This window comes from Rhodnius prolixus, unplaced genomic scaffold, assembly GCF_049639745.1.
Source record: "Rhodnius prolixus isolate KJV_2025 unplaced genomic scaffold, Rpr scaffold_7, whole genome shotgun sequence".
NCBI classification, from domain to species: domain Eukaryota; kingdom Metazoa; phylum Arthropoda; class Insecta; order Hemiptera; family Reduviidae; genus Rhodnius; species Rhodnius prolixus.
In genome coordinates this window covers 20,218,584-20,242,927 of record NW_027411582.1, presented here as the reverse complement: position 1 = coordinate 20,242,927, position 24,344 = coordinate 20,218,584, and the positions used below count along the sequence as shown (strand labels likewise).

The following is a 24,344-nucleotide window of genomic DNA, read 5'->3' as shown; positions in this document are numbered from 1 at the left end:
GAATTCGCCTTCAAGAGTTCATCGCGGCTGACGGCCGCCACCTACGTGATATCAACTTTCGAAACTTAATGTAAAAAACTAGATTCTGTACTGAATTAAACAATATAAACATAATTTCTGTAAGTTGAATTGTTTTTGTTTTACATCCCTTTAAAACCGGTTCATACTTTTTGCCCCACCGTGTATTTTTAAACAAAACTCTCTTGAGGGAGAGGCTTTGAAACATTTTGAAGACAGAAAAAACGGATCTAAGATTATATTGGAAAGTGTAAGTCATCCGCCTACTTTGCAGAATTTTTAGACGAAGTTTTTTGTTTAATGAAGTAACCAAAATATAGCACATGACACCGTCACATCTCTTGGGGCATGGCAGTTGCTAGTAGAAAAGATAAGACGCGAAGCTATCATTATACCAAAAAATGATAAAGTAGACAAGGCCAGAAAATGGTTTAAAATGCTTCAAAATTGTGTTTTTTAAAAAAAAAATATCTACCAGCATTGAAATAATGATTGAACTCCCTTCAATAACAGTCCATTAAGTTATTCAGATATAGTTCGCACTTCCTATCACAAGCAGCAGATTGACGATAGATATCCGGACAATGGTTATAGTATGTGAACAGAATGATCATTACTTTATAGTACCATGGTTTAGAGCGGTGACATTAATTCTGGAACTGTCGTCGTTATTGTTTAGTTGCCTATGTGATTGACATCTGACCAACACTTGGTATATACGATAATTGAGCGTCAATAGTTTAGTTTCATGAAATCTATGGCTAAATATTTCCTTTTTTTAAAGTTAAATTTTCAAATTGTGTAGCTCAAATTAAAACATTTTAGCTAAGAATCATAAAAAAGGTAAAAATAATAAGTTTATTCTTAAATTTAAGTCATTTTAAAAAAGTAGAAGCAAATATTAAATGCAAATCAAGGTTCTCTTTTTTGCAAAATAAAAAATGAATATATACAGTGGTGGACAAAAGATAGTTTAAAAGGTAAACCATACAAAGAACATCGTCATTCTAATAAAACGGAACAGTATTTTGAAACATAAATGAGTGTTTTTTAAATATCTGTATCTTACAAAATAATAAATAACATAAGATCAGAATATAAAGACATGGAAGTTAATACGAGGGTCGTTTGAAAAGTCCGTGCAAAAATAAAAACTACTTAATTTTTGGGGGGTAAACCTTTTTTATTTTTCAACATAGTCTCCTTTTAGGCTTATACACTTAGTCCAACGCTTCTCTAGTTTGTTGATCCCTTCCGAATAATAGGATTTGTCCAAGTCTGAAAAATAGCCATTCGTTTCTGCAATCACCTCCTCGTTTGAATAAAATCTTTTTCCCGTCAACCATTTCTTCATATTGGGGAACAAATAGTAGTCCGAGGGAGCCAAGTCTGGAGAATAGGGGGGATGTGAAACGAGTTGGAACCCTATTTCCATTAATTTTGCGACCACAACTGCTGAGGTGTGAGTGTGAGGTGTAGTGTTTAATCAACACACGAAATTCTTTTTCGTCCATTTTTTGAAAATCACTCGACTTCCTCGATTCAAACGAATGCCAAACACAAAGAAATAGACCGATCTGGCTGAAACTTGGTGTGTGTACTTCCAAGAGATGCTACTAACTAAACATAACCTCGATACGCGCTAGTAGTGCTATCTCTCTGACTTTACACGGACTTTTCAAACGACCCTCGAATTTGGTTACTTTATCCTGTACATACGCACTCAAAATCATCCGCATCTTGATCTTCTAAAAATAAAAAAAAAATCTTGTTTAGTGTCCGAGTCCCCTTCTCTTTCTCCTATTCAATATTATTTTCCACAAAAGACACTCGTTGCAAAAATAGTCAATAAGTAGAAAACTGTCTTTTAAATGATAATATGGTACTTTGTAACAGTTTTTGGTAAGAAAAACTTGAAAAATTTCAATACCCAAAGAATGACCATGAACCATCTCTGAACGTTTATGTCCGAGGTTGTCACCAAATATAACTAGGCAAACGCCATAAAATATTATGGCTGCCTCGTCTAACACTAGAAGTAGGTTTTTTATCCAACAATTTGGTTACTTTATCCTGTACATACGCACTCAAAATCATCCGCATCTTGATCTTCTAAAAATAAAAAAAAAAATCTTGTTTAGTGTTCGAATCCCCTTCTCTTTCTTCTATTCAATGTTATTCAACAAAAGACACTCGTTGCAAAAATAGTCAATAAGTAGAAAACTGTCTTTTAAATGATAATATGGTACTTTGTAACAGTTTTTGGTAAGAAAAACTTGAAAAATTTCAATACCCAAAGAATGACCATGAACCATCTCTGAACGTTTATGTCCGAGGTTGTCACCAAATATAACTAGGCAAACGCCATAAAATATTATGGCTGCCTCGTCTAACACTAGAAGTAGGTTTTTTATCCAACAATTTGGTTACTTTATCCTGTACATACGCACTCAAAATCATCCGCATCTTGATCTTCTAAAAATAAAATAAAAAAATCTTGTTTAGTGTTCGAATCCCCTTCTCTTTCTTCTATTCAATGTTATTCAACAAAAGACACTCGTTGCAAAAATAGTCAATAAGTAGAAAACTGTCTTTTAAATGATAATATGGTACTTTGTAACAGTTTTTGGTAAGAAAAACTTGAAAAATTTCAATACCCAAAGAATGACCATGAACCATCTCTGAACGTTTATGTCCGAGGTTGTCACCAACTATAACTAGGCAAACGCCATAAAATATTATGGCTGCCTCGTCTAACACTAGAAGTAGGTTTTTTATCAAACAATTTGGTTACTTTATCCTGTACATACGCACTCAAAATCATCCGCATCTTGATCTTCTAAAAATAAAAAAAAAAATCTTGTTTAGTGTCCGAATCCCCTTCTCTTTCTTCTATTCAATATTATTTTCAACAAAAGACACTCGTTGCAAAAATAGTCAATAAGTAGAAAACTGTCTTTTAAATGATAATATGGTACTTTGTAACAGTTTTTGGTAAGAAAAACTTGAAAAATTTCAATACCCAAAGAATAAGACCATCGGGCGCAACTAATCTGAGACAGATTACGCGGACGCTAAGTAACAACACATAACTCACGAGTAAATCACCGACAGGCTGTTTGGTTAGAAGAAGGTAAAAGAGGAAGCTACTGAGGGCCATGGCTCACTCAAAGAAATAACTGAGTTGCTATCAATAAGAAAATGGCCCTCTTCATCTCACAGATTAAATGCATCCGATGGAGGGTTAAATGCAATATTTTCTGTATCGCACAGTAGGCTTAATAGTGCATTTTTTTTTCAAAATAGAAGGCTGTTCAAATAGTAATTGGAAAGGACTTAACATCTCCCTTCATTTTAATCAAGTTAAACAATTAGAAATCGGAGAGTCTATTACTGCAAAAATAAATAACGTTAAGAGAAATTTAATTCGATTTCAGTCCAAAGCCGCAGGATTTTTTTAATAGACCTTGGGAATTAATTGCACTTTATTTACATGATACAGCATCAATTCTAATACAACTATTTATCTAATTTCCTTTAATGATTGGCGATTAGTGATGCATTCATTAAAGTAACTATTTAGCTGATATTTAAAAAGATGTACGTAGAAGAGGAAGGCATGGTGTTCAACAATCAATCGACTTTCTTTGACATATTATTACTAAATATGACTGTATATTTTAAAATATCATTATAACGAAATATGGACAAAAAGAAGACTCAATCGAAAATTCCGCTAGTTGATTTTATAACTAAACTTTTTTTCGAACACTTTTGATGATAGAAATAGATACCAAGTTTTACCCAAGAGATCATTAGATTCGCTTTCCAGATAAATGGCGTCAAAAACAGGAAATCTATTCACTACTATGATTCACTTCCACTTCACTGATTTCCGAAACTTTCATGTCAATTGAACAACAAAGACAGAAATGAACTTTGACATTAACAAATAATTTTTCGGTTCTTTAAAGCAAAAGTCAAAAAAGAGAAAGAGAGATATTGAATGGTAAAATAAAAAAAAAACGCCTATTTTAGGAAATTAAAGTACTTTTATTCAACCACGCAAACAACTGGTAAGCTTCTCGTTAAAATATAAAATCTAAAAATGGCTACTGTTCGGCAAATTCAAAGAGAAATCACTTGAAAAATTGCGCACTTAAATTTCAATTCATAGGAACTGAACAAAATCTTAAGAATATTCCTTATCTTTTCGCGACTCTTACAATTTCAATTGAAAACATTTCATTTTCTATATTTTCTTTGAATCTTCATCAGAATCTGGACTATAATTTATTTGTTAAAAAACTGATAAAAAGCATTGGTGAATTGGTATACTACAAACTAAGGAAATGAATAAGCTATTTTTCAAGTAAAAGAAGAAAATCAATCAATCAATCAAGCGAATCAATTAGGATCAAACATTTTCTTTGACAGAGTTAGTTGAGATTACAGCTAGCATTGATGAATCACTGCTTGCAATTATAGCGAAACAAATATGGAAATACTACATTGGTTTAAAGGACCAGCAACTTTTCGATCATCAAAAGAAAGCTTAAAATTTTATAGAGCTTTCAAAAAATATACCGGACTAACAAAGAAGTTACAAATAAAGTGGTAAATAAAATATAGGAAGGTAAAGTTTAGTAACCTTTTGTTTTCCCTAAACTTTGATCTCAAATATCTCGATTTATATTGTATAGAATCTCATGTAATACTGTGCAATTATAGGCTACAAATATCTCCACAATTGTGAGAAATATTATGGTTTTAGGTGCAATAGTAAAGGAAATATAGGAAGGTAAAGTTTAGTAACCTTTTGTTTTCCCTAAACTTTGATCTCAAATATCTCAATTTCTATTGTATAGAATCTCATGTAATACTGTGCAAATATAGGCTACAAATATCTCTACAATTGTGAGAAATATTATGGTTTTAGGTGCAATAGTAACGGAAATATAGGAAGGTAAAGTTTAGTAACCTTTTGTTTTCCCTAAACTTTGATCTCAAATATCTCAATTTCTAATGTATAGAATCTCATGTAATACTGTGCAATTATAGGCTACAAATATCTCTACAATTGTGAGAAATATTATGGTTTTAGGTGCAATAGTAAAGGAAATATAGGAAGGTAAAGTTTAGTAACCTTTTGTTTTCCCTAAACTTTGATCTCAAATATCTCAATTTCTATTGTATGGAATCTCATGTAATACTGTGCAATTATAGGCTACAAATATCTCTACAATTGTGAGAAATATTATGGTTTTAGGTGCAATAGTAACGGAAATATAGGAAGGTAAGGTTTAGTAACCTTTTGTTTTCCCTAAACTTAGATCTCAAATATCTCAATTTCTATTGTATAGAATCTCATGTAATACTGTGCAATTATAGGCTACAAATATCTCTACAATTGTGAGAAATATTATGGTTTTAGGTGCAATAGTAACGGAAATATAGGAAGGTAAAGTTTAGTAACCTTTTGTTTTCCCTAAACTTTGATCTCAAATATCTCGATTTCTATTGTATGGAATTTCATGTAGTACTGTTCAATTATAGGCCTGTTTTTTTTTTTAATTAAAAATATCAATGTAAAAAGCCCAGTGTATAAAATAAGCACTAAAAGATAACGAGGGAGAACTTAGTGAATCTAATTTTAGTTCAAACAAATAAAATAAAACAATTCCAGCGATCTACCAGAGGGCCTGCAACTAATTAGGTTGATGGGAATTACATGTACTAAAAAAGTTTTATATGAAATAGGTGGTGTGAAATATCTACTACATTGAATCAATTAAGCAATAGTTATTCTAATATGACATAGAAATAAAAATAAAACTATTAATTAAAGTTGGCATGACGTGTGAATAATTTTTATATCACACAATGTATACTCTTTCGTGAATGGTTAATTCTTAACCAATCTAAATTACCAGTTTGAGTCAAATCACCCAAGCATATAACTTTATATCAAACCTTAACAATACCCGATATGAATGGAATTAATTACTAACAGTATGTTTAGCATTTGCTATTAATTGCCTTTAATGCATAAATAATATCGATAATGTTGACGATTGTCGAAAAAATACAGAATACAGAAATTACGGTGGAACTTGATGTGGATTTACCTTTTTAAGATAAAATTAATTGATTACCATATCAGCTCAGGTTTGCATTAAATTTGCTAAAACCATTCCCCTAATTTTAAAATCGTAACACTTCCACCTATATTCCTTTTTTAATATTATTAACCTACCTTAATATTGTTGTATGCATGTGTACATAATGAATATAAAAGTATGTTACTCCTTAACAAAAACTTACAGTTTTAAAAGTTAAGTACAAGGGTTGATTTATACGCCAAAAGGTGCACCCCACATTTCATTCATACTTCTAGTAATTTTTTAGAATGTATTATATTGTCACAGACCCTTGTGCTGGGCCTTTTATCACCCATAAATATTTTTCTGTTAGAATAATAAAAGATGTATCTCATCATCATAGTTAGTATTAAAAAGGCACTTCATTTTAACTCTATTCCAAATTATTCTGGTGATTTATCTGTATTCTGGAATAATCATCACATTCACTCGCATATTAAGGAAGAAAAAGGGAAAGTTGGAGTTGGTCTTTGACTGTTATAATTTGAATTACGGAGTTAAAACGAAATTTCAGTCTTGAATTACACAAATTACGTAGTTAATAACAAATAAATAATACTTGTAAGTATAATTCATTCATTTGTAAACTTTAATTTAATGTAGATCATTAATTGAGTACTTGTTGCAAAGAAGTTTTATAACCAACTAATAATATGCATATCTATTTTATATTACATTATATAACATTGTGGGGAGAACACCTAGATTAACAATGTAATTGAAGAAAACTACATTAACATTTAGTTAATTAACATACTTTTATATTAATAATTAATCTAGCTTATTAATAAAAAAGTATGTTATATACATGTATATCCATCAACATCGTATCATTTTATTCCAAAAAGCCTATGATTAAGCGTAGTTTCCCTCTGGCATTTTTTACCTTTTAAAAAACTCTTTAAACTAAGTTAATCCTTCGATTTTATTCTACGTTATTCACATTAAAACAGTCTAACCTTGCAAAAAAACACTAAATAATTAACATTATTCAGTAGAATTAATATTTAAATTTATCACTTATTTTTTTAAAAAATGAATTAATTTTAGTAATTAATTGTGCTTTATTCTTTCAGCTTTTTGTACTATTATTTTCAATTGTTGTTATTGATTTTGTATTTTTATTTAAACTATTTTTATTTAATTCATAATAGTAATTATTACAGTGGCAGTTTCTTGTGGCATTCTTCTCATTATATTTTTGATAACAAGAATATTCACCGAAGGGAAGGGATTAGCTATGAGGTTAGCATACTGGACTCCCACGCGGAGGTCCCGGGTTCGAATCCAGCAGCTGACCCTTAGATTTTCTCTTCCTAGGAGCTTCTTACAGCTCACTGTCCGGTGATGGACAGTGTTGTCTGTAACGAGAGAACACTGTCCGGAGGCCGGCAGTGCACTGGAAAAAGCTCCGGGCGCTAATAACCTCAGCTGTTGATGCGCCAAAAAAAAAAATAATAATAATATTCACCCTTCTTAAGATAAAAGGGAAACATTTATAATTATAATCCATAAATTTAAAAAATTTCATGGAAACACACCAGTAAAGTGTTTGCATTAAAAAGAAACTTACTTACTTATTCTCGTCATCTATCTTGCATGTCGGAGGATTTACAAAAGAGGCGCCTATATGTCTCATTCTTTCATTTCCAAAGCCACTCGCTTAGCTTGGTTGATGGATGTAGTTCTTTTACTCAAATATTCTGTAACGTAATAAAAAAAAAATATTTAAAAGTTAACAATGAAAATTGTGCCAACATTCATACATCTTTTTCACACTGTTATTCTCAAATTTCAATTCTTCTTCGAAGTAAAACTTTGTTTACTAAATGTTAGTAACCTTCCATATCAAGCTGTTCCACTATAATTATCGTATATAGTTAGTACTTGAGAAAGAATAACTACTTCCTCAAACCAGACTTTACATAAATCCAGCTTTTACAACCCAAAACTTTAAATGTTCAATAAGTTCACAATTATCCATTAAATATACGAGGGTCGTTTGAAAAGTCCATGCAAAAATAAAAAGTACTTAATTTTTTGGGGTAAACCTTTTTTATTCTTCAACATAGTCTCCTTTTAGGCTTATACACTTCGTCCAACGCTGCTCTAGTTTGATGATCCCTTCCGAATAATAGGATTTGTCCAAGTCTGAAAAATAGCCATTCGTTTCTGCAATCACCTCCTCGTTTGAATAAAATCTTTTTCCCGCCAGCCATTTCTTCATATTGGGGAACAAATAGTAGTCCAAGGGAGCCAAGTCTGGAGAATAGGGGGGATGTGAAACGAGTTGGAACCCTATTTCCATTAATTTTGCGACCACAACTGCTGAGGTGTGAGCTGGTGCGTTGTCGTGATAGAAAAGGACTTTTTTGTGGGCCAATCGTGGGCGTTTTTCTTGCAGCTCGGTTTTCAAACGGTCCAATAACGATGAAAAATATGCACCTGTAATAGTTTTACCCTTTTCCAGATAGTCGATGAGGATTATTCCTTGCGAATCCCAAAAGACAGTCGCCATAATCTTTCCGGCCGAAGGAACGGTCTTCGCCTTTTTTTGGCGCAGATTCCCCCTTGGTAACCAATTGTTTAGATTGTTCTTTGGTCTCAGGAGTGTAGTGATGTATCCATGTTTCATCCACAGTGACGAAACGACGCTTAAAGTCATGCGGATTCTTCTGGAACAGCTGCAAACCGTCCTTGCAACACTTCACACAAAGAAATAGACCGATCTGGCTGAAACTTGGTGTGTGTTCTTCCAAGAGATGCTACTAACTAAACATAACCTCAATACGCGCCAGTAGTGCTATCTCTCTGACTTTGCACGGACTTTTCAAACGACCCTCGTATATGATCTTTTAATGAATATACAAGAGCAATAACTGTGGCTTGCAACAAGTATAATGGCACCATTGGGTGCCATTATCAAAACAATTTAAATGTTTATTTTGATTCTTATTAGAATTAAACATGGAATTAGAATCGTACAATATACTGGAATAAACTTTAGAGTTAACTCTTCATTCTTCTTCATAGAACTAAACTGTACATGCATTATCCCCCCCAAAAAAATCTTTCAAATAAAATTGATGTGACACTACGTGTAAATAGTGAGTGAACGACATCTGCAGGAAATCTTCTGAAGCATAAATAGCAACAAGAAATGAATAAATCGATTCAATAATAATAGCACTTCAGGGCAATCGTTTCTGGACCAAAAACAAAATGTCTTTAATCTATCTACGACTTTCCCATTTTTGAATTATGCGGTTTTAATGTGTCAGTTTCTAAAAGTAACTTTTCCTTATTCTGGATTACTTTAAACTAAATTTCCAGTTTTAAGAATAAAACAAAATTATAATAATAAATAAGAGTACAAAAAATTTATTTAATAAAAGTTAAATTATTGTATTTTTATTTAAAAGTTCTTTTAAATAAATAAAAAAAAAATCTTCAGAGACCCGAGGTTTTTATTACAGATTCTTTCTAGCCTTTTGAAATAGGATTGCGCATCAGGGGCGTGTACATGCATTAATTATTTACCGCCTAAGGCAAAGCTAAGAACTTTGTAGAGAAGTAAAACTGGTTCTTGATGACTGCAGTTACTATACTACCTGAGATGGTTTTTAGACTGGTTAAAAATTTATACCTATTTATGATGACAAGAGTTTCTCCTTTTTCTTGTAACGAGGTAAGGCTTTACATTTCCAAAAAACTTTTCCAAAAATGTGCCAACTGAAAGAAAGATACACAAAAAATAACAATGATGAAACATTCATACACAATTTCTCTTAATTGTACAGTTCTTACAATTCGTCTAATTTTCTTCAAATATTTCAATTATATCAATGGCAGAGACTCTTTTTATTAAAAATTCAAATGTAAATGATTTTTTTTAAATAAATATCTTCCTTACGAACTTAACATAAGTTGTGAGGGGAGGAAAAAAAGCAAAACGCAAATTCTCCGCTTTACAAAATTTCAAGGCAAAAACTACAAAATGTATTTTTCATTTAATAAGGGAAGATGGATGAAGACAGGCCTTTAAGTATAGCTTCTAGCCACCGAGATGGATTACTGGAGAAGGGCTGCACGAATATCAAAGCTTAAAAGAGGAAGAAACGAGGAAATAAGAAAGAAAATGGAACATTTCAAAAAAATCAATATAAAAAGAATGGAAGATGGTTGAATGGCTATGGAAATCTTGGACTGAGAAGCCGAAGAAAGAAGTAGATAGAGCAGAAAGTGGGATAGATGGCGCCACAGAAAATTTCAGTTGGAAGCTAAAATTGAAAGAAATATTTGGTTGTGGAAAACTTCAGTATTGAGAAACTGCTGAAAAATAAACAAATAATAATAATGAGCATGTGACACTAAGTCACAACAAACAAGAATTGCAGTTTCTTCAATAATTATTCAGAAAATGTCTCCTTAAATCTTCTTCTAAATGCACAATTATTTTTTTTACAAAGGAGTTCAATTTATCATTTTAAAAAAGTTACTCTGGAAAATCACATTAAAATATTTGGAGAATAAAGTATACTTTCTTCTACTTCTTCTGAATAATGTTAGGACTGTAAAGGTTCTGATTGGCCTCGGTTAGCATAATATTGCAAAGCAATAAGTATACACGGTTCTAGTATTAGTCAAATTACATAGAAGAAATAAATGTTAGATTTACAGGGTAATCCTTTACTTTCTGAAAAAGGTTATTATTAATTATTTACAAATGTTTTTATGAAAACTTTTATTTACCTAAAATGTTTTTAATTCTCTGTTTTCTTAGTATTAGATCAATAATTTAAAATTTTAATTTGTATTAACCACTCCGCCGACGGTCTTTGACCATGGCTGTGTCTTTATAATTTATTTTGTATACCCAGAAGTGTATTTTATTTTTATTTTAATAAATAAAGACTACATAATAAAAATAAATACATTTTGTAAAGGTTGCAACAATTAATATTATTTAAAACGTTTTCTTAGAAAAAAAAAATTGCTTGTGGAAAACTTCAGTATTGAGAAACTGCTAAAGTATAAACAAATAATAATAAGCATGTGACACTGAGTCACAACAAAAACCTTCGCAAGAATTGCAGTTTCTTCAATTAAATCGATATTAGTTTCTTCAATTAAATCGATATTAGTTTCTTCAATTAAATCGATATTAGTTTCTTCAATTAAATCGATATTAGTTTCTTCAATTAAATCGATATTAGTTTCTTCAATTAAATCGATATTAGTTTCTTCAATTAAATCGATATTAGTTTCTTCAATTAAATCGATATTAGTTTCTTCAATTAAATCGATATTAGTTTCTTCAATTAAATCGATATTAGTTTCTTCAATTAAATCGATATTAGTTTCTTCAATTATATTCTTCAGTGTTTTTTTTTAAAGGAGTTCTTAGGAATCAAGAGAATTACGGTAGACTTGAAAATAATTTCATGTTGAAAACGCTGGCTGCAGGCAGATATGGCTGCCCCACTGCTGTATATTCCCTTGAGCAGGTAGAAAGTAAAACCTTCTGTCTAAAATATAATCCCTAACACTTGTGTTTCTTTATTATTATTATTATTATTATTATTATTGCTGGTAAACCTTGGTAAAACTTTAAAAACCTATTTATAAATATAAGCAACTTACAGTGGTTTTGGGTTAGATTAAGTTGTGTATTTCATTTTAATTTTCGAAGAAAAGAAATGAAAGATGGAGATATTATTTGTTACTTAAGAGATTATATTCGTTTCTGATCATACAATTAACTGCATCCAGCTCTCAATAAGTATTTTCAAGAGTCAATAAGCAGTAACCTGGCAAGCTATCTTTTAAGACTAGTGTCCAACTTAAGTATACGATGTCTGTAAATTAAGTAATGAGACTGATTTTTTTAAATTTTTTGATTCAAAAAGAATTACAATTCTATATTGTCACCTTCAAAATAACTTCCTTCTGAAGCCACACAGCACTGGAGACGTTTCTTCCACTCCTCATAGCTGTGCTCGAACTCCGATACTGGAATAGCCTTCAGCTGGTCGGTTACAGCCGTTTGAATGTTTTCGACTGTACCCAAAATGAGTTCCCTTGAGGTGATTTTTCCAACTTTGGGAAGAGAAAAAAAAGTCACAAGGACTCACGTCAGAGCGAATAAGGAGGCTGAGGAGCCACTGGAATGTTTTTACTGGCCAAAAACTCTTGTTTATTGAAATTGCTGTGTGACAAGGAGCATTATCGTGATACAACACCCACTAGTTCGGTGGTTTGAGTCAAATTTAACTCTTCCCCGATCATTCTGACTGTCAGCCGACGATCTGAACGCACAAGATCCCGGATACGGTCGACATTTTCATCGGTTCTTGAAGATGAAAACCTTCCGCTTCGTGGTTCATCTTCAGTCGACTCTCTACCTTCTGAAAATGCCTTAAACTACCGAAAAACCTGGACTCTTGACAAAACACTATCTCCGTAAGCCAGCTGAAGTTTAGCAAGAGTTTCCGTTGCACTGTGCCCAAGCCTGAAGCAAAACAGTCGAAAAAACATTCAAACGGCTGTAACCGACCAGCTGAAGGCTATTCCAGTATCGGAGTTCGAGCACTGCTAAGAGGAGTGGAAGAAACGTCTCCAGCGCTGTGTGGCTACAGAAGGAAGTTATTTTGAAGGTGACAATATAGAATTGTAATTCTTTTTGAATACAAAAATCAGTCTCATTACTTAATTTACAGACCTCGTATGTTGTTAGGCTTTTATCATTAGATCTAACCGATATTTCAAAATTGGTTTTCTGTAGATACCGAAGCAGTATAGTAGACTTTCCTAGGGCGAGAATAGTCTAGGCTAGACAGAAAAAAAAGCCTAGGCTTTCAAACTAGTACGCCGAAGGTATGTCCTGACATAAGTAAAAGAAGAAAAAAAATAAGCTCTACTGTGGCTGTGTCATGGACACGGCCGTGTGTTGCACGTGAATACGGTAACGTAACGGGTTATATTTTTTATATAAAATATTTTTTTATGTATTTAGGATGAAATCAAGGAAAAAAATAATTACTGTGTTACAATATAACGTTATTGATTATAGGTCTGTGATACGAAAAGTACGACACAAATGGCATACAAGATACATCGAGATTTGTGGTAAACGTTAAATCAATATAGATATTACCTAACGTTGTTGGAGAAGTTTCAATATAAGACAAATTGAACTCGCTGAGCATGAAGTCAGGCAATGAGCGGTTTTGTGAGACATCAACATTAAAGTCTCCAACTATCATAATTGGTGTAGTAAGATCAGGCTCGTAATCGGGTATCATTTTAAAGAGGTTTTTGGAATATTTTAACAACGATCGTAACTTAAAGAGTTTAATTTCTGCTAACGCTGTGCCCGGATGGATATACACACACCCGAGTACGGATTTGAAGATGCCATTGGCCTTTTTCGTTTACTAGACAGACATCACCAGCTTTGGAGTCTTTCATTTCCAAATAAATTTCCGAAATGTCAATGTTAACTCTATTACAATCAGTGAAGCTATGCGATATATGGCGACTCCACCGGCTTTGCGACTTTTACCACTCGATTGTTCTTGAGAAGCCCTTTCCAACCGTGTACGATCTCTGTATTTGGTTTTAGCTTTTCGACGCGTAAAGGCCGACATTATATATTTTTGATAATATTTTTTTATTCTAACACCTTTATTTTAATCACTGTCACTATTTTACACTAATGTTTTATATATAATCGATAGATTGTGACGACAGCTGACGATTAAAACTTAAACGAACATCGTAGCTTCTCCGAGTCAAAAGTTGTACCATTTGCAAATCTCGATACGCAGCAAAATTATCTCAAAATGGCGGCGCTTCCCCCTCCACCGCGCGCGATGCGTCACAGTCCTCGCTTATCGTAATGAATTCTTTGATCCTTTAGCTATCCAGTGGTCTAATTTAATTTTGGATATAGACGATAGATTCGAAACTATAATGCCAAACTGTATCCCCCGATTTTGTTATTAGATTTTTTGGATTGCCACCATATGATTCAAATTTAAAGACGTATTCACGTCAAAATATTAACGAAAATTTCAAAAAGCAATTTTTTTCTGATAATTCTATGATTACCTACTTTTGTTTAGATATATTAAAAACAAAAAGCCGTTCGAATCAAGGTTATAAACTTTTCACGGCGATAACTGGCTTAAAACTTAATATTTAAACCCACTTGAAATAATTTTGGTGCAGAATAAGTCCTTCAAATTGAAATATAAGGTTCCTAATTTAACGGAGAGAACAATACCCAAAAAAAAGCCTTTTAAAGTTTGTAAATATCAGGGGTGAATTTTTTATTGCTTGAACTTTAAAATTCTCCTTTGAGATTTATACATTTGGCTTCAGTCCCCCATTTTCAGCTTCATTATTTTATTTTTATTTCAGCTATTATCGCAAACATCTGTACAGTGGATGGAAGAAAAAGAACTATCTTAATAATGTATTAATAAAATAGCTACTAAACTTTTTTGTTCATCTCTTTAAGTAATAATTCAAAATAAAATGATTATATCTACCACTTTTGTTCGGATAACTTTGTTATAAAGGGCAGGTGTTTGACCCTATTAATAAAAGGAGTAACCTGTTGCGCTATACACTATTTTCAGTCAGGGATTTGGTCTCTTGAAGTATTTTATATACTCTATAAAAATATATATATATTATTTCTATTTTTACTTTTATTTTATTCAATAAATCCAAAGTCAGAATATTTAGTCTTTATTAGAATCGGGAGTAGCTTGTAAATCCACTTGTGGACATAATATTTGTACTTACTTTTTTATAAAATAGATAGATTTGAACATCTCCTCCCACAAGTGGGTTTTAATCGAAGTGTTAAGGAGTGTAGTTATATGATAAATGCTTTTTATAATTCCAAACCAATTCTTCAACAGTGGCTACCATAAATATCATCATACTTAAGTAGCAAGTAATTGACATATGTGTGGACAGTTTTCTGATCGAATGAGCTATTAGAAATAATAAAAGTGTTGATATAGAGCTCAATAGTTAGCTGTTGCATTGATTTAATCAATGTAGACTAACCTAGTATGTAAAATGATATACAGGGTGACCAGAGTTATATGCTCCACCCACTTTTTTTTTTAACGGCGGGAAATTTCGAAAAAATAAAAAACACGTATTCAATCATTTTTAGTCTAGTTTATTTTCAGTGATTGACCCATTTTTTTAAACCCCTGTATCTCGAGATACAGCATCTAACTTTTGTTTTTCAAAAGGAACGTTATATTTTTTGTTGCATATTTTTATAGTATTTGAGCTCCTAAAAAAAACAAACAACTTTTTTGAAATCGGTTAGGTTTTTCAAAAGTTATGGTAATTTAAAATATGAAAAACAAATTTCAGTTCAATGTCAAAAATTACGTTACTTTTTTTTAAAGAATCTGTTCAAACTGGGCACAATCAACGGATAGGCAAGCGAAAAACTCTGGACTCCCAAGCTTTGCTTGTAGCAGCACTTATGGTGGCGAAGTCAAGATCATTCGACGTTTCAGATCATTGACTGAAGCCACAGGATTAAGGATACTGTACACTTTATTTTTTAGGTATCCCCACAAAAAAAAAAATAGTCCATTTGGGTTAAGTCCGAGGATCGAGGTGGCCATTGGATGGGACAATGAGTCCCTAAGCACTTTTCATGGAAATTTCTGTCGAGGTAACCTTGAACAACTTTCGCATTAGGTGCCGGGCAACCATCTTGTTGAAATGTACTTATCTAGCCGACGTTGTTGATGAACATCTTCAAGCGGAACTGGCAAAATGTCTCTTAAAAAAAAGTTAGATACCTTTCACCAGTTAAGTTCTCTCTGTAGAAGTATGGGCCGATTAGTTCGATTTCCTAAAACTCCACACCAAACGTTTTGTAGAAAAAACAACCTGAACGTCGAATAACTCTTAGCCTGCCTAGATCTTGACTTCGCCACCATAAGTCAGCACTTATACTTTGCCACCATAGCAGCCTATTTACAAGCAAAGCGTGGGAGTCCAGAGTTTTTGGCTTACCTATCCGTTGATTGTGCCCAGTTTGAACAGATTCTTGAAAAAAAAGTAACGTAATTTTAACAGTAAATTGAAATTTGTTTTTCATATTTTAAATTATCATAACTTTTGAAAAACTTAACCGATTTAAAACAACATTTTGTGTTTTTTGTTAGGAGCTCAAATACTATAAGAATATGCAAAAAAAAATATAACGTTCCATTTGAAAAAACAAAGTTTGATGCTGTATTTCGAGATACAGGGGTTTAAAAAAATGGGTCAATCACTGAAAATAAACTAGACTAAAAATGATTAAATACGTGTTTTTTATTTTTTCGAAATTTCCCGCCGTTAAAGAAAAAGTGGGTGGAGCATATAACTCTGGTCACCCTGTATAGCTAGCACGGAACAGTATACTGGAATTAAAACGTAGTAAAAAACAATTATAGGATAAACTGGTATGTTGCTAGTGTATTGAGTGAAACAAAACAATTTTTTAATGAACAGAGAAAATGCTTTCTATGAATGAACGTGCAACAGCCCAAGCCTTTAGGGTGCGCTCCGACTATAGGGGAACATGGACCAGTATATAAACATAACTATATGTGTATGTTGATCCAACTGTGGGTTATTTTCATTTAAAAAAAGAAACCGAATAAAAGAATGTAGTAGTGTACGAGAAGCGAGAGAAAGGCTAGTGAATGTACAGTGACCCTGAACTACCTCCAGGGTCGGCTAGCTGCAGGCCATCTCAGACACGTAAACAGAGTTAGCTTGATCGTTAGAAAGAGATACACACCTAGACAAACAGGAACAAAAAATAACTAGTTCCGTTAAACAAGGAACAGGTGCAGGCCTCTATCTCTTTTTCACCTTTTTTTAAATCACACAGCTCTTGTGGTAAACGTATTTGTTTCTTTTTTAAATATCTGTAAATAATACTATGAATATATCGTTTAATCCAATCTTTATGATACAATGTTTAAATTTTGTATTTACTTTTTACAAAATAGATTACATATTGAATTATATTTCTTGCCTTAGGCAACGTTTACGAGGGTCGTTTGAAAAGTCCGTGCAAAAATAAAAACTACTTAATTTTATGGGGCAAACCTTTTTTATTTTTCAACATAGTCTCCTTTTAGGCTTATACACTTCGTCCAACGCTGCTCTAGTTTGTTGATCTCTTCCGAATAATAGGATTTGTCCAAGTCTGAAAAATAGCCATTCGTTTCTGCAATCACCTCCTCGTTTGAATAAAATCTTTTTCCCGCCAGCCATTTCTTCATATTGGGGAACAAATAGTAGTCCGAGGGAGCCAAGTCTGGAGAATAGGGGGGATGTGAAACGAGTTGGCACCCTATTTCCATTAATTTTGCGACCACAACTGCTGAGGTGTGAGCTGGTGCGTTGTCGTGATGGTAAAGGACTTTTTTGTGGGCCAATCGTGGGCGTTTTTCTTGCAGCTCGGTTTTCAAACGGTCCAATAACGATGAATAATATGCACCTGTAATAGTTTTACCCTTTTCCAGATAGTCGATGAGGATTATTCTTTGCGAATCCCAAAAGACAGTCGCCATAATCTTTCCGGCCGAAGGAACGGTCTTCGCCTTTTTTGGCGCAGATTCCCCCTTGGTAACCCATTGTTTAGATTGTTCTTTGGTCTCAGGAGTGTAGTGATGTGTCCATGTTTCATCCACAGTGACGAAACGACGCTTAAAGTCCTGCGGATTCTTCTGGAACAGCTGCAAACCGTCCTTGCAACACTTCACACGATTTCGTTTTTGGTCAAGCGTGAGCAATCGCGGCACCCATCTTGCGGATAGCTTTGTCATGTCCAAATGTGGATGCAAAATATTATGTACCCGTTCATTCGAGATGCCCACAGCACTAGCAATCTCACGCACCTTCACTCTTCTGTCATCCATCACCATATCATGGATTTTATCAATGATTTCTGGAGTAGTAACCTCAACAGGGCGTCCAGAACGTTCAGCGTCACTTGTGCCCATATGGCCACCCCGAAAATTTTGAAACTACTTATAAACTGTTCTAATCGAAGGTGCAGAGTCACCATAATGTTTATCAAGCTTCTCTTTAGTCTGCCTCAGGCGTTTTGCCTTTCATAAAGTAGTGTTTAATCAACACACGAAATTCTTTTTCGTCCATTTTTTGAAAATCACTCGACTTCCTCGATTCAAACGAATGCCAAACACAAAGAAATAGACCGATCTGGCTGAAACTTGGTGTGTGTTCTTCCAAGAGATGCTACTAACTAAACATAACCTCGATACGCGCCAGTGGTGCTATCTCTCTGACTTTGCACGGACGTTTCAAACGACCCTCGTATAGAGGCACTGCAGCCTGAAACCTCCTTTTATATATATTTGTATAAAAAAAATTTAAATTGTAAATAAACTTTTCAAATTCAGAAAAGACTAATTTTTTGTTTTAATTTTTTTTTTTTTTCAAAGTTATTAAGTAAATAAGATTAGAAGACAGATATATAGGATGATGATAGAGTAGATCCAGTTAAATGAAAGTTAACATTTGTTATTTCTTCCGAGTTAATGTAACTAAGCAGTAAGACTAGAACAGTTTTGAAGATAGTACTACTATTAACTAAACCCATTAGATAGCCACTTTCACTTAGTGAAACGGAAACTGACTTGTTAATATATTTTATAGAAGAATCAAGATGTCAGTTTGAAGTAAACGTAACACACGTGCTGGAGAGATATTACTATTGCAACCGTTCGTACAGTAATTTATCTTGTCAGCCGCATGTACAGTCGTTTGGTAGCTCTATTTTATGTTTTCTTTTTTTTTTTATTTGGAAGTTACAAAACATTTCCCTTTTAGAGTTTCACTTTTAAAAATTATTTTTGCAGTATCATTATTTTTGAATAATTACAGAAAGTAAATCTAGGAAAATAATTTAGTATTATTATATTTGTTGTAGTTTACATTTATTTCATCAGGATCATCTATATTTGTCTTCATCATTTTATTTGATAACATTTTATAGTCAAAATTCTTTTGTTGACTTTATAAAAAAAAAAAATCGAACTCCATTGAATGTATGATTATAAATATGGAAAGTATGTGTCTATATCTTACTGAAATTACCATTAACTCATTTTTTTAAAAATTGGACTTATATCACTTTCAAAAATAACAGCTCAAATACAACAAATCTCAAGTCAAATGTTAGCTTTTGCGTTTTATAATATGTGACGTCCAGAACTTCTTTTGCTTTTTGATCAGAATTTTCTTCGCATTTCCCTTACTGGACTGAGCAGAATGTACGAGGGTCGTTTGAAAAGTCCGTGCAAAGTCAGAGAGATAGCACCACTGGCGCGTATCGAGGTTATGTTTAGTTAGTAGCATCTCTTGGAAGAACACACACCAAGTTTCAGCCAGATCGGTCTATTTCTTTGTGTTTGGCATTCGTTTGAATCGAGGAAGTCGAGTGATTTTCAAAAAATGGACGAAAAAGAATTTCGTGTGTTGATTAAACACTACTTTATGAAAGGCAAAACGCCTGAGGAGACTAAAGAGAAGCTTGATAAACATTATGGTGACTCTGCACCTTCGATTAGAACAGTTTATAAGTGGTTTCAAAATTTTCGGAGTGGCCATATGGGCTCAAGTGACGCTGAACATTCTGGACGCTCTGTTGAGGTTACTACTCCAGAAATCATTGATAAAATCCATGATATGGTGATGGATGACAGAAGAGTGAAGGTGCGTGAGATTGCTAGTGCTGTGGGCATCTCGAATGAACGGGTACATAATATTTTGCATCAACATTTGTACATGACAAAGCTATCCGCAAGATGGCTGCCGCGATTGCTCACGCTTGACCAAAAACGAAATCGTGTGAAGTGTTGCAAGGACGGTTTGCAGCTGTTACCAGAAGAATCCGCAGGACTTTAAGCGACGTTTCGTCACTGTGGATGAAACATGGATACATCACTACACTCCTGAGACCAAAGAACAATCTAAACAATGGGTTACCAAGGGGGAATCTGCGCCAAAAAAGGCGAAGACCGTTCCTTCGACCGGAAAGATTATGGCGACTGTCTTTTGGGATTCGCAAGGAATAATCCTCATCGACTATCTGGAAAAGGGTAAAACTATTACAGGTGCATATTATTCATCGTTATTGGACCGTTTGAAAACCGAGCTGCAAGAATAACGCCCACGATTGGCCCACAAAAAAGTCCTTTTCCATCACGACAACGCACCAGCTCACACCTCAGCAGTTGTGGTCGCAAAATTAATGGAAATAGGGTTCCAACTCGTTTCACATCCCCCCTATTCTCCAGACTTGGCTCCCTCGGACTACTATTTGTTCCCCAATATGAAGAAATGGCTGATGGGAAAAAGATTTTATTCAAACGAGGAGGTGATTGCAGAAACGAATGGCTATTTTTCAGACTTGGACAAATCCTATTATTCGGAAGGGATCAACAAACTAGAGCAGCGTTGGACGAAGTGTATAAGCCTAAAAGGAGACTATGTTGAAAAATAAAAAAGGTTTACCCCAAAAAATTAAGTAGTTTTTATTTTTGCACGGACTTTTCAAACGACCCTCGTACTCTCCACAACATATTAATATATACTCGTACATTGGTCGATATAAGTCGAACTTAGTACTAAGGCAAAAAACTTTAGTCTTTTCTAATTGTGTGGAAACTAATAGAAAAAGAAATAAGATTCTTACGCTGTACATCTAAGAAAGTTTAATTTTTAATTAAGCATAGAAGGAATCCGATTATGGACTATATTTCTTGGTTAAGAATTTATTCGGCAATCATTAATTTAGATTGATATGTTACTGTATAATAAAATGTCGTTGCCTAAGATAAAAAATTAAATTGGTGAATGGGCTTCGGTTGGCCATAAAGCAATATGGTGTCTTCACGAACGAATAATAATTTTTAAGTTGCTCAGGCGAGTGAATTTAGGTTAAAATTGTTTCTTATTAAAAAAGAAGTTGATTTCCCCGCTTAGCCCAAGTATTTGAGGATTACGCTAAAATTCTAGAATATCTAAGTTGATATCTTTTTATTTGTATTGTTATACTTAACAGGTTTGGGGATTCTAAAGATTTGAAACTATGGATAAAAATGCAGGTTGTTTTTAAAAGATTATTCTTTCTTCCTGCTGGAACCTAAGTAAGTAAGTGAGATATTTTTGTAACATATACCATTAGAGACTTCTGCTGAGTTTTTTGGAATTCTATTTCAAGTACCTCAAAAAAACAATTGTTGGTTTTTCACAATAAAGAATTCGAAAGTTTCTTGGGAATTTAAACAAAATTCTTCAAAATAACTGGACAAATTTTTTGGATTAAGTTAGCACTGGATCATTCATTTAGTTTCTAGTTTTCAGTGTTGTTTTCTGAATAAGATCTGACCATCATGAAGAGCTGGTTCACTGTCAGTATCCAGTTTATGCACTTGGTTTATCCAAGAATTAAGTACAGGGTTTATTAGGTCTTCAAAGGATTTACGATGTCTGTACAAAAATAAGTGAACTATTTCTTTTGAACATCCACTTCTGTAGTACCTCAAGACTTAAAAAACAAAAATTTAATAATGGCGTTAAATACTTATTTAATTTTATAGTCGAAAGCTCAACTGTAGTAGAGATTAGTTTCCTTTATTTTCATCCGATCAGTCCAAACCGAATATTTTAATACCACCAGTTTGCCTGCAATGATTAAGAATGGTTCCAATGTCTGGAACTAGTTGCTTTAATTATAGGGTATGTTTTGAAAAATATTGCAAATAATTAATAAATTGAATAAATTAAATAATAGAATTAATAGATATTTTCAAAAAGTTATTTTTGAAAAATTTTACTAATAATATTTTGTTACAATTGATACAAATTTTCAGTAGCATGTTATTCGATATTATTTGAAATCGATTAATTTTTACCCCTTTTTTCTACAATTTACTACATTTTTCTCAGTTTTATCTTATTTAAAGTTATAATAAAAACATTTTTTTAATAAAACCAATTAAAACTTCTTACTTTGATCCTTTCATTCGTAAAATTGCAGCTCTTTTAAAGGTTGTTTTCAATAATTTGCTTTATTATTAAAAATTCTTTAGATTAAAACTGTTTAATAAAGATGGATTCCTCTTTTTCCTTGAGCTAACAATGTAAAAAAACAGTTTTAATATTGCTTGGCATTAAAAATAACTTTTAATTGTGATTAACCAATTATAGATAATCATAATAAAAATAAAGAAAAATGCAACTGAATACTGTTATTGTCACTCTGAAATAAGTGTTACAATAAAGTAATCAATTAAATATAGAAATGTTTTGCAGCAACATTCTTCCATATTAGCAAAGGAAGGTAATTTAGCTGTGCGGTTAACGTATTGGACTCCCACGCGAAAGTCCCGGGTTCGAATCCAGCTGCTGACCCCTTAGATTTTTTCTTCATAGGAGATCTTCTTACAGCTTACTGTCCAGTGATTGGGCAGTGTTGTCTTTGAGAGACTGAAAAAAAAGGCTGCGGGCGCCATATCCTCGTGATGTTGAGGCGCCCTTAAATCATAATAAATAAATATTATATGGACCGTTTATTTTGAATGAAAGTGATGTAAGTCCATTTTCTCTCATTTCGAGAAAATTAAAGGTTAACATAACTGTTAATTATAAAATTTAGACAAATTATATGAAGTCTGGCAATGTTTCTACCGTTTTATCAATATGTAATTTGGTTATATAAATTTGTGTTAGGCGTATTTTACTAAACTGATGTATACTTACGGGCTGCAAATGGACTTACACCACATTCAAAATTAGACAATTGTAAAAATCGTTTAATTTCAATTTTGAAAAATCAAATAATATACACTGCTCCACAAAAAAAGTGGCGCACTTTAAAAATGCGTTATTTTTTTTTCTCTGTAACTTTTTTGTTCTACATTTTATTTCAGTTAGCAAATATAAGAAGTATAAAGTTACGGGAGGGCTAAAATAAAATAAAAAATGATCCAAAAGAAATGAAAACCTTTAATTTAACAAAAAAGTACTTCTCGGCAAAAAATGAGTTTAGAAAAAAAATGTATTTCTTCCGATTCAAAAAAGAGAAAAAGAGTTTTAGTGACGTGTATTGCTCGCATTACTGCATCCAATCTCCTCGGCATACTCCTTATTAAATTTCTCACGAAATCTTGTGTTAATTCCTGCCATATCTCCACCAGAGCACCTCGCAACTCTTCTAAGCTCCTGGGAGGATTATTTCTCCATCTTAATCGCCTACCCAGCTCATCCCAAAGATGTTCAATTGGATTTAAATCCGGGCTGCGTGCTGGCCACCTCAAAACACGAATGCTAGTGTCCTGTAGATATTGAACAACACAGGCGGCAGTGTGTGTGTGGTCGGGCATTATCTCGCATAAAAATAAAATTCTCCCCAATAAATAGTGCATAGGGTATCACATATTGCTGCAAAATTTCCCTCACATACAAATCTGCATTCAAGATTGCCCTGTTGAACATGTGGAGCTCAGTCTTAGCCTCCATAGAAATCCCAGCCATCACCAGCACTGAACCACCTCCGAATGGTAGTCTACCAGAAATATTGCACGGAGCGTAGCGCTCCCCAGGCCTTCGGTAAACTGGGTAAACCCATCAGGTGCGTAGAGAGCAAAACGGGACTCGTCTGAAGTGAGAAAGTTTCTCCAATCGTTCTCAGACCTGTTGCGGTGTTCCCTAGCGAACTCTAGACGGGCTCTCCGATGGTCTACGGTGAGCAATGGTCCCGTGGCTTGCTTCCTAGAGCGTGAATTCATTTCAGCAAACCTTCTTCATACGGTTTCGGCACTGAGTGAAACTCCACGAACAGTAAGCAGTGTTTGAGCTGTTTCAGAAGCAGTTGATGTACGATTTCTTAGAGTGTGAATTCTGATAAATCGGTCATCTAGTGCTTCTGTGGCTCTTGGTCGACCCGAACCTTGTCTGCGAGTGCAGAGGCCTGTCTCCTGGTAACAATGGATGGCTCTACGGACGGTGGTCTCAGGCAACCCTAACGTTCGAGCTGCGTACCGCTGACTCCGTCTATCCTCAACTAATGCAATAATACGGGCCACTTGC

At 33.5% G+C, this 24,344-nt stretch overlaps 1 protein-coding gene and 1 long non-coding RNA gene across 10 annotated transcripts in view; one reads left to right on the top strand and one right to left on the bottom strand.

Moving 5' to 3' along the window:
• Positions 1-21,981, bottom strand: part of LOC141447160 (uncharacterized) — a 70,415-nt gene extending 48,434 nt beyond the window's left edge. For 3 of the 5 annotated variants that reach the window (XR_012454170.1, XR_012454172.1, XR_012454174.1), the window contains exons 1-2: positions 9,826-10,123; positions 7,757-7,882 (exon numbers count right to left, since the gene is read on the bottom strand). This is a non-coding gene — a long non-coding RNA (uncharacterized lncRNA). Of the gene's footprint in view, positions 1-7,752; positions 7,883-9,825; positions 10,124-21,642 lie in introns of those variants that run through there. The other 2 variants (XR_012454171.1, XR_012454173.1) reach the window with 2 other exon arrangements.
• LOC141447157 (transmembrane ascorbate-dependent reductase CYB561-like) overlaps positions 1-24,344 on the top strand; it is a 246,981-nt gene that overhangs the window by 130,296 nt on the left and 92,341 nt on the right. The window lies entirely within an intron of this gene.